This window comes from Squalius cephalus (assembly GCF_949319135.1).
Source record: "Squalius cephalus genome assembly, chromosome: 2".
NCBI classification, from domain to species: domain Eukaryota; kingdom Metazoa; phylum Chordata; class Actinopteri; order Cypriniformes; family Leuciscidae; genus Squalius; species Squalius cephalus.
Window position 1 is genome coordinate 4859957 of NC_137123.1, and position 15474 is coordinate 4875430.

The window sequence follows — 15474 nt, forward strand, 5'->3', positions numbered from 1 at the left end:
AAGCAGCATTTGAAAAAGACATTGAAAAAGAGGCATGATGTGATTGGCTGCCAAAAAACACCCGTTAATCTTTAAGTTTTCATGAATTAAGATTTAATTTATTCATTTGAATATATTGCTTTATTTATTTTAGAGCATTTTATGGGATACCATATAAAATATACCTATAATTTTTTTTTTTCATAAAAACTGCCCTCCACCCAGTGCTATTCTATCCAGAGTTACATTGTAACACACATTGTGTCAAAATGCCATCAACACATCTTGTGTGTTGTTTTTTAACACATCTCTTTTTAGAGTGTTTCCAGTGTTACATTTTAACACACATTGTGTGTTAAAAATCTACACAACATGTGTCAAAATGCCATCAACACATCTTGTGTGTTGTTTTTTAACACATCTCTTTTTAGAGTGTACAAGACTTATCATTTTACTAATTATATGCCTAAAATCTGTGTGGTTTATTACAATCCAGAAGAGGATCCTCATCCTCCAGATTTATATCATTCATTATATGTGCATCATTTGTGTCACCTGTGTTGTGCATCACCTCAACGTCACCGGCCAGCCTCCTGGAGATCTGATGCCAGCTGTGCCAACAGTGCCCACAGTGCCAATCTTCAACAGAACCTGAAGCAAAGAAATCACTGTTTATGCACAGTTTCTGCACTGTAATAATATCCATTTCACAATATCAAAATGTAGATGTACTGTAATTACCATTTTATTCAACTTATGCATAGTTGGAAAGTTCATCCTTACCATACACAAAATGTTTGACATTTATTTTCAAATAATAGTTCATCAGATCGGTTGCTGTGCTTTCACATTTCAAACTAATAATAACTCTATCAAAAAATGTGTGTAAATGCTGTAATACAGTAACGTTATGATTCTCCAAATACAGGCACTTTTGTGTCCTTGGCCTTTTTTTTTTTTTTTTGTTTTTTTTTTTGTTGTAAATAAATAAACAAACAAATGCACAGATAAATTGGCCTTATGAAGTTCATGCTCCAACATCCTAGTAAACACCAAATCTTGCCCCTGTTTTCTATTAAAAATGTTTTTGCAAGGCTGTTTATTAGCAGATTTTATGCTTGTCCCCAACCCAGACTGACCCTCTTTAAAATTATATTAAAGGATCCGATTTAAAAATATTTTATAACATGTTTGTCTTAAGGACAAATAAAATAATATCATACCACCGAAATTCCATATGTATATCACAATTTTAACTATTTTTGGAATAAAATAGGCCTATCTGTCCACAGGTTTTCTGTCATTTCCACCTCCCTCAATTAGGGATGGGCAAAAGAAACCTCATGAAGTAATGGCTTTCCCCTGAATGTTCCGGGAAAAGATTCGAGGCATCAAGAGTGTCGAAAACAGCGCCATCTTGTGACAGGTCAAATTTATAGCAGCCATAAACCCGAGTGAGTATTTTACCTCCGTTGTTTTATCCATTAAACACAAATAAAAGCCTGACTGCGCTAAATTTTCAGTTTTCTGATAATATAATTCACATATGAAAGTGTGTCAGTAAATTAATTGTAACAATTATATTAATACAAATTATAAAAATACCAACAGAGTTGCTTTAAGTAAATTATGGTTATTATTAATGGTTTCTATGCTGTTTATGTCAGAATATGATCATGTAACATAACTATAGGCTTATTTATAAATTTTTAAAAAAGTTAGTAAATGGACTTAAACTTCCCAAAACCTGTAGAGTGGTGGTCTGGGTTCAAACATTCCGACACGCAAAGTGAAGCATTCACGTGACTGGAAAGAAAGTGAGGCTTCATTTTTCGTTGATCACGTGTTTCTCCGAAAACTATACGTGCTCCGGCAAGCTTCAGTGTCAAATGTAACATCACTACCCTCAACAAAATCCACTTTAATAGATCCACCTTAAATATTTTATTTACATGGTAATCATGGAAATAATAGTGAAAAGGACATATTAGTTGAAGATGAAACTTCAGGCACATGTGCTCTTCAGCGCTAGAAAATAAATCAAGGTAACTCAAGCTTTTATACAGAGTATCTTTATTCAGCAGCATTTCCACCTTGAATTATGTACAACAAATATGAAAATAATGTATTTATGTTTATTAGAAGTAATCAACATAATAAGTCCAAAAGTAGCTAAGCCTGACATGAGGGAGTGCTAATATTGCAGAAAAACTGCTAAAATGTCATTTTCACCTCTGAGAAGTTATAGGCGTAGCTTTGGACATGATATATGCCGTTTTTGTGCACTATTTGCATGTTCTCATGACATATTTGTGCTTTTGGACTGAGAACTTTATATATCACCATTCCAGTACACTCTATGTTTATTTTTATTTATCTATATTTATATGAATGTTTTAAGCAGGTTCATATAATTTGCATATCATTTGAAATAATTATTTTTAAAACTATTAGGTATACTGTTCAACTTATATATGTTAAATAATAAAATACATGGTTAAAAATATTTTTTGGACTGTCAATTTAAGTAAACAATAAACAGAAACAATCTTTCCACCATAAGCCGTCATTTCCACCATACAGTTTTTAAGAAAACAAAAAATAAAGAATAACCAATGATGTGGATCTAAATGTATTTTAAATCAAGTAGTGACTGTAACAATGACCTTGAGATCAGTGCAAGTCATGGTACCACGAGAGCTGTGGAGAGGATAATGGCATCTAGATGGTTATATCTGTAAAGACTGCCTTTGAAGAGAATGCAGCAAAATATCTAACTGGCCTGACTAGGCGATGTAATGGTATAGCTACAGGAAATGTTAATGCTAATTTATAAAAATATCATTCGATGTCATGCATGGCTTATTTGATGGTATTATAAGTAATTTACCAAACCATGGCCCATTTCAGCTGACTTCACCCTACTTTGATGGTGTAATTCTATTTAAATATAGTTAAAATGGCAATACTAGCAATGCTATTTGGCAATAATATAGTCTACTCCAAATGTCAGCTAATGAAAGAACTTGAACTTGATACCAAGTGCATAGTCTCTGTTCTCTTGGTATCCATGAGTTTATGTCATTGGGCTGGCCACTCCATAACGTTAATCTTGTTGGTCTGGAACCAAGATGCTGCTCACTTACTGGTGTGTTTCGGGTCGTTGTCTTGTTGAAACACCCATTTCAAGGGCATTTCCACTTCGGCATAAGGCAACATGACCTCTTTAAGTATTTTGATGTACTCGAACTGATCCATGATCCGTGGTATACGATAAATAGGCCCAACACCATGGTATGAGAAACATCCCCATATCACATGATGCTTGTGCCACCATGCTTCACAGTCTTCACAGTGTACTGTGGCTTGAATTCAGTGTTTGGGGGTCGTCTGACAAACTGTCTGCGGCCCCAGACCCAAAAAGAACAATCTTGCTTTCATCAGTCCACAAAATATTGCGCCATTTCTCTTTAGGCCAGTCAATATGTTCTTTGGCAAATTGTATCCTCTTTAGCACATGTCGTTTTTTCAACAATGGGACTTTGCGGGGGCTTCTTGCCGATAGCTTGGCTTCACATAGGCGTCTTCTAATTGTTGCAGTACTCACAGGTAACTTGAGATCTTCTTTGATCACCCTGGAGCTGATCATTGGCTGAGTCTTTGCCATTTTGGCTATTCTTCGATCCATTCGAATGGTAGTTTTCCAATTTATTCCACGTCTTTCTGGTTTTGGTTGCCATTTTAAAGCATTTGATATAATTTTAGCTGAGCAGCCTATCATTTTCTGCACTTCTTTATACGTTTTCCCCTCTCCAATCAACTTTTTAATCAAAGTACGCTGTTCTTCTGAACAATGTCTGGAACGGCTCATTTTATTCAGATCTTCAGAGAAAAATGCACTATAACCACCATGTACAGTACAGTACTGCCTTCGTCCTTTAATAAGGGCCACTTATTGACACTAGTTTTTTACAAAGAAACAAACTAAACACAAATACTCACAAAAACTCAGGCCTTGATTTTCTAGTTTAACTGTATTGCATAAATATGAATTGAATTCATTTGTATATAGGCAATCAATTATTTTAAATAAAGCAAATTATGAATTCTTTTAAACAATGACATGCCGACAGGACCATTAGTGTTGCTGTGTCGGTAAATGAGTTGATGATGACAAACTAATCGAGGAGGAAGATTGATCAAATGATCATGTCGTACAACCTATGATCAACTTGTTGCTCAGTTAACTCATACAAAAAAAAACGTATATGATTGGCCTGAGACTTTTATACGTCCAAAGTCTATTTGTCTGGCTTTAATTGATATTATCTAATTAAAGTGATGTTCATTCTGTTTATTTATTCTGAAAGGTTTTATGTATCGTACTAAAATTTAGGATAAACAAAGTAATGAATCACTAGATAAATGTTGACTTGTATTGATTGTCTCTTGATGAAATCTCAGTGCATTTACATTCACACTGTTGTTGTTGTTGTTGTTGTTGTTGTTTTGACCCAATTCACAACAGATTCACAACATTGTCTTTCTACATATTGTTGCTGATGGTTTTTATATTTTTATATGATTTTGTGTATCTTTGGATTTATATTTTTGGTGAATTGTTGTCTATTTAAAGTGCTCTTCAGCTTTGTAATACTCTATATGAGGAATATTTATTCAATAAAATAAAATAATAAAATGACTCATCTGTGCGTGTCCTTGTTGTACGGTAACCACAAAGTCAAAAATATGGTGGAGTTCATGTGGAACAAAGTTGCATTTTGAAAACACTGTATTAAAAATGATCAAATGGATATTTTGTTTTCAGAACCACCAGCCTTTAACAGACTAACAAACTCATCAGGATGTCAACATGAACAAAAAATGCAACTGCAGAAAACCATTTAGCCAACTGAAACAATACATTTCTGCCAATGTTTTTTTTTTTTTAAAGGATCAAATACACCAGTCAGTGTGACACACCATCTTAATTTAAAGCCAACAAACTTCCTGATAACAAGCTGTACACAGCAAAATCCCCAGTGTTAAATTAACACTCCTCAGTGTTTATATGTGTCCACACTACAGGGTGTTAAAAATTAACACTGAAGCAGTGTTGAAGTTAATGAGATAATTAAGTTAACACTGAAGTAGTGTTGAAGTTAATGCAACAATTAAGTGATTAATTAAGTGATGATTGGCCATTAGTGGTGACACCTGATGATAATAAGCAGAATCATTGACGGAAAGAGAAACACAAGAACTACTGACTTCGAGTCATTACACATTGTTGCACTTATTATTACCAGTTTGACTTTATTTCTGTCATACATCGACAAAAGTTCTTGAGAGTCAACAGAAGTTTAGACGGTAATATTTTATGGAATTTTTCTTTTCAAGTTACCATTTTGGTGGTCAGTGTTTGCTTTAGTTGGGCTCTTGACACTTTTCATTTTTTAAGTTTTTCTCTGATTGCTACAACTCAGTGTTTATAAAACACATTTGTTATTGCAAGAGAAAACATGACCTGCTCACAATATGTTTTGATGATAAAAACATTATCATCGTGTAGTGTCCTGATTCACTGATGTGAGAGTCTAAATTTTTGACTATATGCTTGATGTCTTGTTTTAGTATTGGTGATTGTAGCTCTGAGATTCTACAGTTTGAGATCCAACAGCAATATCAAAAATTTTGAAAATACTTTGAGCAAAGAAGTTATTGTGTTTAAAAACACAGACATCAAGTATCAGCATATGAATCTCAACAATGGTGACGATAAACAAACTAGTGACGAACAGATCAACTCTGAACATCACAAAACAAGCTACTAAAGTCAGAACAAAACAATAGCAAAATAAAAGCCAACAGAAAAAACAATGAAAATTACAGGACAATTCAGCTGCATAATTTATTCATGCTGCAATGCATGATGTCAGCCATTGATGCGTTCTGATTGGTGGCTCCCATCATGCACTGCAACATTAAGCATTTGTTTGATTGTCACCATTGTTGAGATTCATATGTAGATTCTTGATGTCAGTGTGTGATTTTAAATCCTTCAGATCATTAAAACATTGCTGGAAGTAACTACTGTAGAGAAAAATTAATAAAACAATTAGATAATTAGCTTATAAAGCTGGGTGACATCATTGAATCAGGTCACTAGTAATTTCATCATTGAAACATAACCAGGGCTGTATTTCCAAAAGCATCTTAAACTTAACTTGATTGCAGACCAACTGCAACATATGGTCTGTACGATCAAATTAGGCTTGCGATGTTTTCAGGAAACACAGCCCAAATCATAGTTTCTCTTGCCGCAACACATATGCTCTATAAACACAGAGTTGGAGCAGCCAGAGAAATACTAATGTTACAAAGTAAAGGGTCAAGAGCCCAACTAAAGCAACCACTGACCACCATAATGGTGACATGAAACGAAACATTCCATAAAACATTACCATCTAAACTTCTGTTAAATCTAAATAAGACCGTGTGTAGATGTATGACAGAAATAAAGTCAAACTGGTAAAATAATAAGTGCAATAATGGTTCAAAGTCAGTAGTTCTTGTGTTTCTCTTTTTTCTGTTCTTGTTTCTCTTTCCTTCAGTGAGTCTGCTTGTTATCATCAGGTGTCACCACTAATGGCCAATCATCACTTAATTAATCACTTAATTATCGCATTAACTTCAACACTGCTTCAGTGTATTATAATTATCTCATTAACTTCACCACTGCTTCAGTGTTAACTTAATTAACTCATTAACTTCAACACTGCTTCAGTGTTAATTTTTAACACCCTGTAGTGTGGACACATATAAACACTGAGGAGTGTTAATTTAACACTGGGGATTTTGCTGTGTTAGTGGGTTGAGTCTGTGAATTTATAAGATCGACACAATCTGAGTTCACAGTGTGTCCGGGTCGAGAATGCTGTGCGCTTCATACCTGGATTGTTTGTTTGTATGTGTTTTGGCTCCTCCTACTCAACCCATCTGTGGATGATGTCCCTCAGCTGCACCTGCTTATCAGTCCAGAGCCAGACACAGAAGAGCTTGAGAAACAGAGTTTGAGAAACATTTCTCCAGAGCGCTGTCTGTGTCCTGTCTCTGCAGTTTAATATCGTGTTGTTGAACATGAGAACTGCTTAACTTTCTACTCTGTGGAGTATTATTACTTTTATTTAGTTATTGTTTTCTCCATTTTGGGGACAGGAAGGGAGCTAGTGTACAAATCTGTTTTTCTTGGTAGTTTAGTCAGATGTTAAAATTCCCCATTCAGATTGCTTTTTGTTTGTTATTTTGGCCTTGCCCTCTCCTGAAGCCATTCCCCAATTTTTGAAGCCGTTTTCAAAAAGCTTCGTTTTCATTAATAAAAACGCTGTCTCAGTGTGGACGGAAAGCCAAAACGGAGAGAAAAAGATGCATTTTCAAATAAAAACGTATAAGTGTGGACAAGGCCTTAAACTGCAAGGGTAAATGTTGGAGACACTTGGAATAATTAAATAAAAGTAATAATACAATACCACAGAGTAGAAAGTTAAGCAGTTCTCATGTTCAACAACACGATATTAGACTGCAGAGACAGGACACAGACAGCGCTCTGGAGAAATGTTTCTAAACTCTGTTTCTCAAGCTCTTCTGCTGTCTGGCTCTGGACTGATAAGCAGGTGCAGCTGAGGGAAATCATCCACAGATGGGTTGAGTAGGAGGAGCCATAGAGCAAACACAGGGAGAAACACTTAAAGACCACACAGCTCTTCTGATAGACCATCACAATAAATAATACATCTCTGGTCGTAACATGCAAATGTGTAACGTGACACAGCAATCTTTTCTGCCTGCTAGTTTTGCCATCGGGCTTCTGCGAGCTCTCTACCCTTCTGCATTTTCCACCATTTTCGCCTCATCAGATGGGTGAGTTACCGTTCTCTCTATCGGTTGCGCTGTTTGTTTACTACTTGCTATCTTGTGTTGTCTCCCTCTTAGTTTGCTTTTTTTTTTTGTTGGTGATGTGACGCAGAGGGTCTGGCTAACGTGGTTTTCGCCAGTTATTGGCATTGCTCCGACGGTACAAACATGCCTCTAGCAAAAAAAATTCAGTTTATTTCCTTCCTTTTTTTGCCTCATTTTTTTGTCTGTAATCCATAATGGTAATTGGATATTCACTGGCTCAACCAAGGGCCTTGAACTGCCGTCAGCGTCTTGATTCTTTGATGTTTGAAAACTGCCATAGACTAGGAGTTCTCCATCGTCCATGGTATAGACATCGCTCACCGAGTCTCCATGAGTATCCACTGCTCCAAGCCTGATGTTCTTCCATGCATCTGGTCTCACTATATCGTCCAGGCCTACCTCACCTTTGAATCCCTCACATCGTCACTTTTCTGTTCTGAACTGTCGATCTATCTCCGATAAAGTAGGGCTGTGCGATATATATCGTGAGATTGTTATGCGCATCTCGTCAGTAAAGCCGGTTCCTTGATTAGTAGTAAATCACCATCACCTGCTTTCAGATGGAGCGGCATTTACTACAAAGAGCCGTAGTTAACTGACAAGCTGAGCCAAATCACATCAATATGGCGGACGTATCGCCAGCGATAATTAATGCGATATGGCTCAGCTTGTCAGTTAACTACGGCTCTTTGTACACAGCAACAACTCCAGTTTTAAATTAACACTCCTGGGAGTGTATGAGTCCACACTCAAGAGTGTTAAAGTTAATGAGATAATTAAGTGATTAATTTAGTGATGATTGAACATTATTGAAGACACCTGATGTTAACAAGCAGAATCACTGAAGGAGAAAATCACAAATTGTAAGTTACCATTAAGGTGATGGGTGTTTGCTTTAGTTGGGCTCTAGACCATTATATGTGTACTTTAGATTTTATTTGGCTGCTGTATCTGAGTTATAACTGACAGATAAACAAAGAAAAAAAAAGTGATCTGATGGTGTAGGTTATATTATGACAATCATCATTTGAACTTGATCACTGAACTCATTAAAATCCTTCTTTCTGACTTCGATTTATGTTGTTGGTTAGTGAATCTGCATAAATGCCCAGCATTTTTGATATAATATAAAGGATTTCTTAAAAGTTGCTTAAAAAAAAAATCATTCTTTTAGGCACACACAGATTTCAAGATTCAGTCTATGCATCTCAACAATGGTGAGGAGCAGAATATTCAATTAGGAAAAGTAAATTACATAGACAATTCAGATCATAATTTATTCATACCGCAATGCATGATGGGAGCCATTAATGAGTTGTGATTGGTGGCAGCCACTGCAACATGCTTTATTATTGTCACCATTGTTGAGATTCACAGGCTGATTATTGATGTCTGTGTTTTAAATGAATTTATCTGAATGTCTTTTGATCAGAACAATGTTTATTAAATATTTAGAATTATAAGTAAAATACTGATAATCATAGGCTGAAGAATCATCAAACTGCTGCTAACAAGTTAAACCAAACTATCTCAATAAGTTTCCATTTTGAGATTACAGCATGATTATGTCAAAACATAACAAATACTATAAGATAACATTTTACTTTGTTTATTTAACTGTTATAAATCAATAACAGCAGTCAAACAACAGTAAATATTAAAGTAAACATATAATGGTCTAGAGCCCAACTAAAGCAAACACCCATCACCTTAATGGTAACTTACAATTTGTGATTTTCTTCTTCAGTGATTCTGCTTGTTATCATCAGGTGTCTTCAATAATGCTCAATCATCACTAAATTAATCACTTAATTATCTCCTCAGCCCTAAATGCCGCTTCATCTGAAAGCAGGTGATGGTGATTTACTACTAATCAAGGAACCGGCTTTACTGACGAGATGCGCATAACAATCTCACGATATATATCGCACAGCCCTACGATAAAGCCCCTTATCTCAATGGATTTATCAACGACAACAAACTTAACATTTTCTTCTCACTGAAACTTGGCAAGTTCCTGATGATTTTCTGTGGTTAAATCTACACAAGCCGGATGGATATAAGTACTTATCTAGACCACGACTGCATGGTAAAGGGGGTGGTCTCGCTGTCATCTGTCAAGATAATTTCTGACTCACACAACTTGATTTTCATGACACTACTACATTTGATTATATGGTTTTAGGGTTGACTCGCATGGCTCTCTTATAATTATTTTGCTCACTCAGTGAACTGTTGACCCTTGCTTGTTCCTTGTCATCTCCGGTTCTCCTGCTTGGTGACTTTAATATTCATGTTGATACACTGTGTTTGCTTTCCATAACATTGAAAGTTGTATAAGAATTTGTTTAAGAATATGTGTTATCTAAAAGTAATTTGGTTTAATATTAACTGACAGATGTTATACTGAGACTTATCTGCTCTTTTGTATGTAGATTTTTTTAGTTCATATGATAATAAACCTCAGTCTCCATATGTTTTATGATGTTATTTGCTATAAATGCGATACGTTGACTGCTGTAACATTGTGAGATAGTAGTGGCTGTTTGTAATTGTGGTGGGGGAAAAAATGCCTATTTGGGGGAAAATCCGTCCCTGCTTCCAGCCATTACACATTATTACACTTATTACTAACCAGTTTGACTTAATTTTTGTTATACTTATACAGAAGTTATTATTGAGAAATAACATAATTTTAGATGTTGACATTTAATTGAAAATGTTTGGTTTGATTGTTGATTATTTAAGTGTTTGCTTTTGTTGAACTTTTGACCCTTCAATATTTTGTTGCTTTTGTTTTTAACATCAGTTTATTTCTCTGATGGCTTTAATTGTTTTTGTAATGTTACAACTCATACAAATCAACTCATACCTGTCTCCAAGATCCAAACAAATCCACATGTGAACCTCTTGCATATGAACACCAGAAGTGTTGATCTATTTCCGCCGGCCAGAAACAAACGCACCTACTATTTTTGTTCCTTCCCCTGATATTTATACTTGGCTAACCACACCCCCTTGATTCACAGCTTTACTGCCTTGATATCACCCGCTACAGTAAGTTACTTTTGTTATCACACACAGACAGATGATGACATAATCATCATAAAGTCTCTTCATTCACTGATCTCATTCAGAGTTTAATCCTGTATCAAATGTGTTACATTACCACCACTGTGAAACTATAGCAAGAACTCCAACAGCAATCAGTTACTATGATTTTTTTTTTATTATTCTGGATGTAGAATCATACTGTAGTTTCACAGAGATACTATGATCAATGTATAATATGTAATCCAAGATTAGACACAAGGAGGGGGAATTAGTGAATCAGACAAATCTATGATGATTTTGACATCGCCACAACAGCCAAAAACACCTAATAAACTTCCTCTTGGCCTTTTCTTGCTATAACAAATGTGTTTAAAAAAAAAAAAAAAAACTAATGTTAATTGGTCAAGGGCCAGGAGCCCAACTAAAGCAAACACCGATCACCATAATGGTGACTACAAGCATTTTTTTACATTTTAGAACTTCTGCTGATATCTTTAAAGATTTATTGTCTTTTACTTGCAGTTGATTTCAGACTTTGTGGTTGTAAGTCAGTTGTAGTTGTGTTTCATTTTCTGAGAGTGCAGGCATGATGTTGAACCAACATCACATTGTAACATTGATTCAATGCCACTACCATTGATTTTTGGTCGAAATTTTTAAATTTTTCAATATTAATTGCAGGTGCAAATGTGATGTTGATTCAATGCAATTAACGTTGACACGTTAACATTGATTTAACATTGTTTCGATGGTGGCTTGCTATCTGTGTTTTTAGTGAAAATGTAAATTATGACTAGAAATAAAATGCAAAATTTTTGATTAGTCTAAATATAATTGAAAGACATGTTCTGAGCTCTATGATGTACGATATAGGCAGTAAAGGCCTGTTATAGGGAATAGGTGGCTGATGGCAGGATATCTTTTAAATGTGTTTTTAAAAGAAAGAAAGAAAGAAAGAAAGAACGAACGAACGAACAAACTCTGGTTATATCCTCTGCTTATTATAGTGAAGAAATTAAACAAATTAGAACATGTTTCATTGATAAATTTAAACAACATTCGAAATAAAAATTCACTAGAAAGCAAAACATTGCCTTTTAAAACTGATCTAAAAACACAAACACCTTTTACATATGGCAAGAGACAACACATAATTATGTTTCAGACCTCTGTGGACAAAACGTACAGTGATGTGTGTCCCTGTTGTATCTGTAACTATGAGTGCAGGCAGAATCAGCATGAGGATTGGGCTGATACATGATAACCTAGTCTAGTGGACATTCTCCACATTTCTACAGGTCTTCATTACCGTCCTCCTCGACCAGAGGTGGGTAATCCAGGGGCCAAAGAGTAAAAGTCCTTGCCATATGTTTATTCCACCCATAAACTCAGTCATCTGATTTCACTAATTAGTTCTCTCTCCTAGCCTGGGTTTCCCCATACTGCCTTGAGCAGCGCGATTTTATTCACGCTGCAAGGTAGTCTGGACACCATGGACTAATTTTTCCCCTGAAATAGGGAACCAATCACAGAACGGGGAGGGAGCAGGAAGACGATGACGAAGTATATGCGACACACCGAAGCAGTTTGTTTATCTATGGATCCAACATGACAGACGTAAAAATATGCATATTTTTAGGAACACATCTACAAAAATATGCCTGTATTTCAAGTTGATAAAATAATTTAAAATCCACATCAGTTTATTTGTGCCGACGCGCCACGCCCTCCCAGGATCTATAACGTTACCAAGGCTACTTCCACTTTTAAAAATGCATCACAACCGCGCGCGCGCGTTCTGCTTGCAGTCGTCGAGATAGATGCTGAGGAGTTGAAGAAAAGAATAGCTAGTGGAGATTGTAAAGTTGTCGACAATACGTCATCAAAAATCAAGTCTAGTGTGTGGGAGAAATTTGGAGTTATCTGAAGAAAATATTGTGAAAGGCTTTGCTGCAAACATTTTCGTGTTGGATAGCCGCAAATGTGGAACTTCATCCCTGAGGAAGCACGCAGATAACTGGTAACAAAGCCGTTCTATCGAACGGTATTTTTCATATTTAACACTTTTAAGTATGTGTGGTGTGCAGGGTGTGTTTGAACCCAAAATTGTCAGATGTAGGCTAGACGAAATTGTGTGGCATATAGTGGTGTAGCCGCGTCTGTTCGATTTGTGTGGTAACGTTAGCCATGTTCTTCATGTATCGGCCTTTTGACAGCTTCGGCTATAATGGTCGTGTAATAACTTCTGTATGACCTGGCAATAAAAATGTTTGTAAGTGTGTCTATAATGTGATAGTCTAAACTGATTTTATTTCGGGTGCGGGTCGGGTGTCGGTTCTATTTTAAGCGGGTCGGTGCAGATTTTTATTAGTGCTGCTGTTGGAAAACGGGTCGGGTGCGGATTTACAAAATCGGACCCGTGCAGGACTCTCTGGTGTACACATAAATCGGACCCATCGTCGTCTTCTTTGAATATCTGTCGCTCTACATACGTCATCTGGTATAATTTGAAATGATTGGCTATGAGCTGCGTACAGGCGCATTTGATAGACATTCGTAGCGCCCAATAAACGGCTCTGGGCATTCGTAAACCACGCCTCAAATACGAGAAAATGTACATGTGGTTTCCAGACCACGTCTCAAAGAGAAAGTGGTCTGACGTTAGCCAGGCTATCTCTCTCCTGCTGAATTAGCAAATCCAGGTGATTGGAACAAAATACTGAGGAGGACTTTTACTTTCTGAACCTGGACTTTACACCTCTGCATAGCAATGCCACATGTCAGCCAAGAGTAAAGAAATAAACCAGAACTGGACCTTATCGTAGCCAAAATAATCTGTGTATATTAAATATGGAGTAATTTTAGCCACAGCCTCAGATGAAATCAACTGAAGAGAAAAGAAGACATTAAATCTGTGAAGATCTCAGCAGAGGAGGATTAAACAACTCCACAAACAGCATTACCAGCTTCACTTATTACTAACCAGACTGACTTTATTTCTGTCAGACGTCTACAAAAGTTTTTATTGAGAATTAACAGAGGTTTAACTCTAATGTGTTTAATTTGAAGTCACCATAAGAGTGATTAGTGTTTCCATTAGTTGGTCTCTTAACTCTTATTATACCTTTTGTCTTTTTTGGCCGTTGTGACAGTGTGTTTGTCAAACACATTTGCAGCTGCAAAGAAAGCTAAAGTGAAATGAGATCAGGGGGCTGTTCCATAAAAGACGCTTAGAAAAGCGGGGATTAAACTCCAAAACCTGACTTGAATGAGCCTAACAAATGAGTTGGGGCTAAAGTGGTTCCATAAAAGGTAATTGAAGCTCACGCAATCTCACTAATTTGATCCAGGTTTATCTAGTCTAGATAATTGCGTGTGCACGCGTTTCTGAAGCAGCCCTAGAGGTCGATCGTGGATCAAATCGATCCACCATCAAACAGCATATATTTTGTGCTGTTTTATGCGTTTGTGACATGTTTTTCCCCCCCTTAGTTCAAAACTGACATTTTACAGTTATGTTCTCCATCTGTAAATGTTCGAAAGTCATGCAAATGTATCCATTTTGCTGCTAATTTTCATATTGAACGAGCGCTGCTGCGCGCATGCGCGCCAAATAGGAGCGCAATAATTCTGACTAAAATATACATTTTGCTTGGAAAATTAATATGCGATATTTTATAACACTAGAAATATCTTCTAATTATAATAATTCATCTTTAGGATGTTGGATAAGTTGCAGTGAACTTCTAGCGAACAGAAGTACTTCAGTGAAGTAGCCTATAATTCAGGGAAGATTTTTTTTAAGAAACTAAATATATAAAGATACAAAATATAGTTTTGGGTATAGGACCTATGCTACTTAATAAAGATGATGTATACTTATTTAGAATGCTGAGAATTACAGCTTTTAATGCAATATTTTTTTGGAGAAAGCAAGAATCCCCAGTTTTAAATGAGTATATTTAGTTTCTAAAGTACATTATGGAGAGGATAACATGAAATTAAGAGCAAATGTATACATTTTGAAAAGATATGTGCAACTCTAAAATCAAAGAATATTCCATAAAATAAAGGAATATATATTAGCCTACATTAACTACATTTTTATATAACCCTCCCTCCCTTTTATTTCTAGTTATTTGTTATTTGATTTATTTACTTATTTAATATTGAATATTTGATATTCAAATAACATTACTTGAATAACTATTAGGAATTATGAGTCATTATAAGAGTTTGATATAAATATGTTAATGGTAAATTTTTATTACTATTTATTTATTGTTTTTTGTCTTTTCCCCCTTAAATCATATGTAAAAGTGTCTATGTACTTTTTGGTTATTGTTCTAATCATGTGTGTTTTTAGGCTATGTGTTGGTGGGTATTATCACAAAAGAAAAAAAGTAGAAGGAAAAATAAGGAATATTTATTGGGGGAAAATATGATGTCTTTAAAGGAACTGTCAATTTGTATAATTGTGTT

General features: G+C 35.6%; 1 protein-coding gene across 1 annotated transcript in view; it reads left to right on the top strand.

Moving 5' to 3' along the window:
• Nucleotides 1-7754: 7754 nt before the first annotated feature.
• Nucleotides 7755-15474, top strand: part of LOC307154466 (uncharacterized protein) — a 138212-nt gene continuing 130492 nt past the window's right edge. Inside the window, exon 1 of the mRNA XM_079864438.1 lies at nt 7755-7899. The gene's annotated coding sequence lies outside the window, so the exon portion shown is untranslated. The remainder of the gene's footprint in view (nt 7900-15474) is intronic.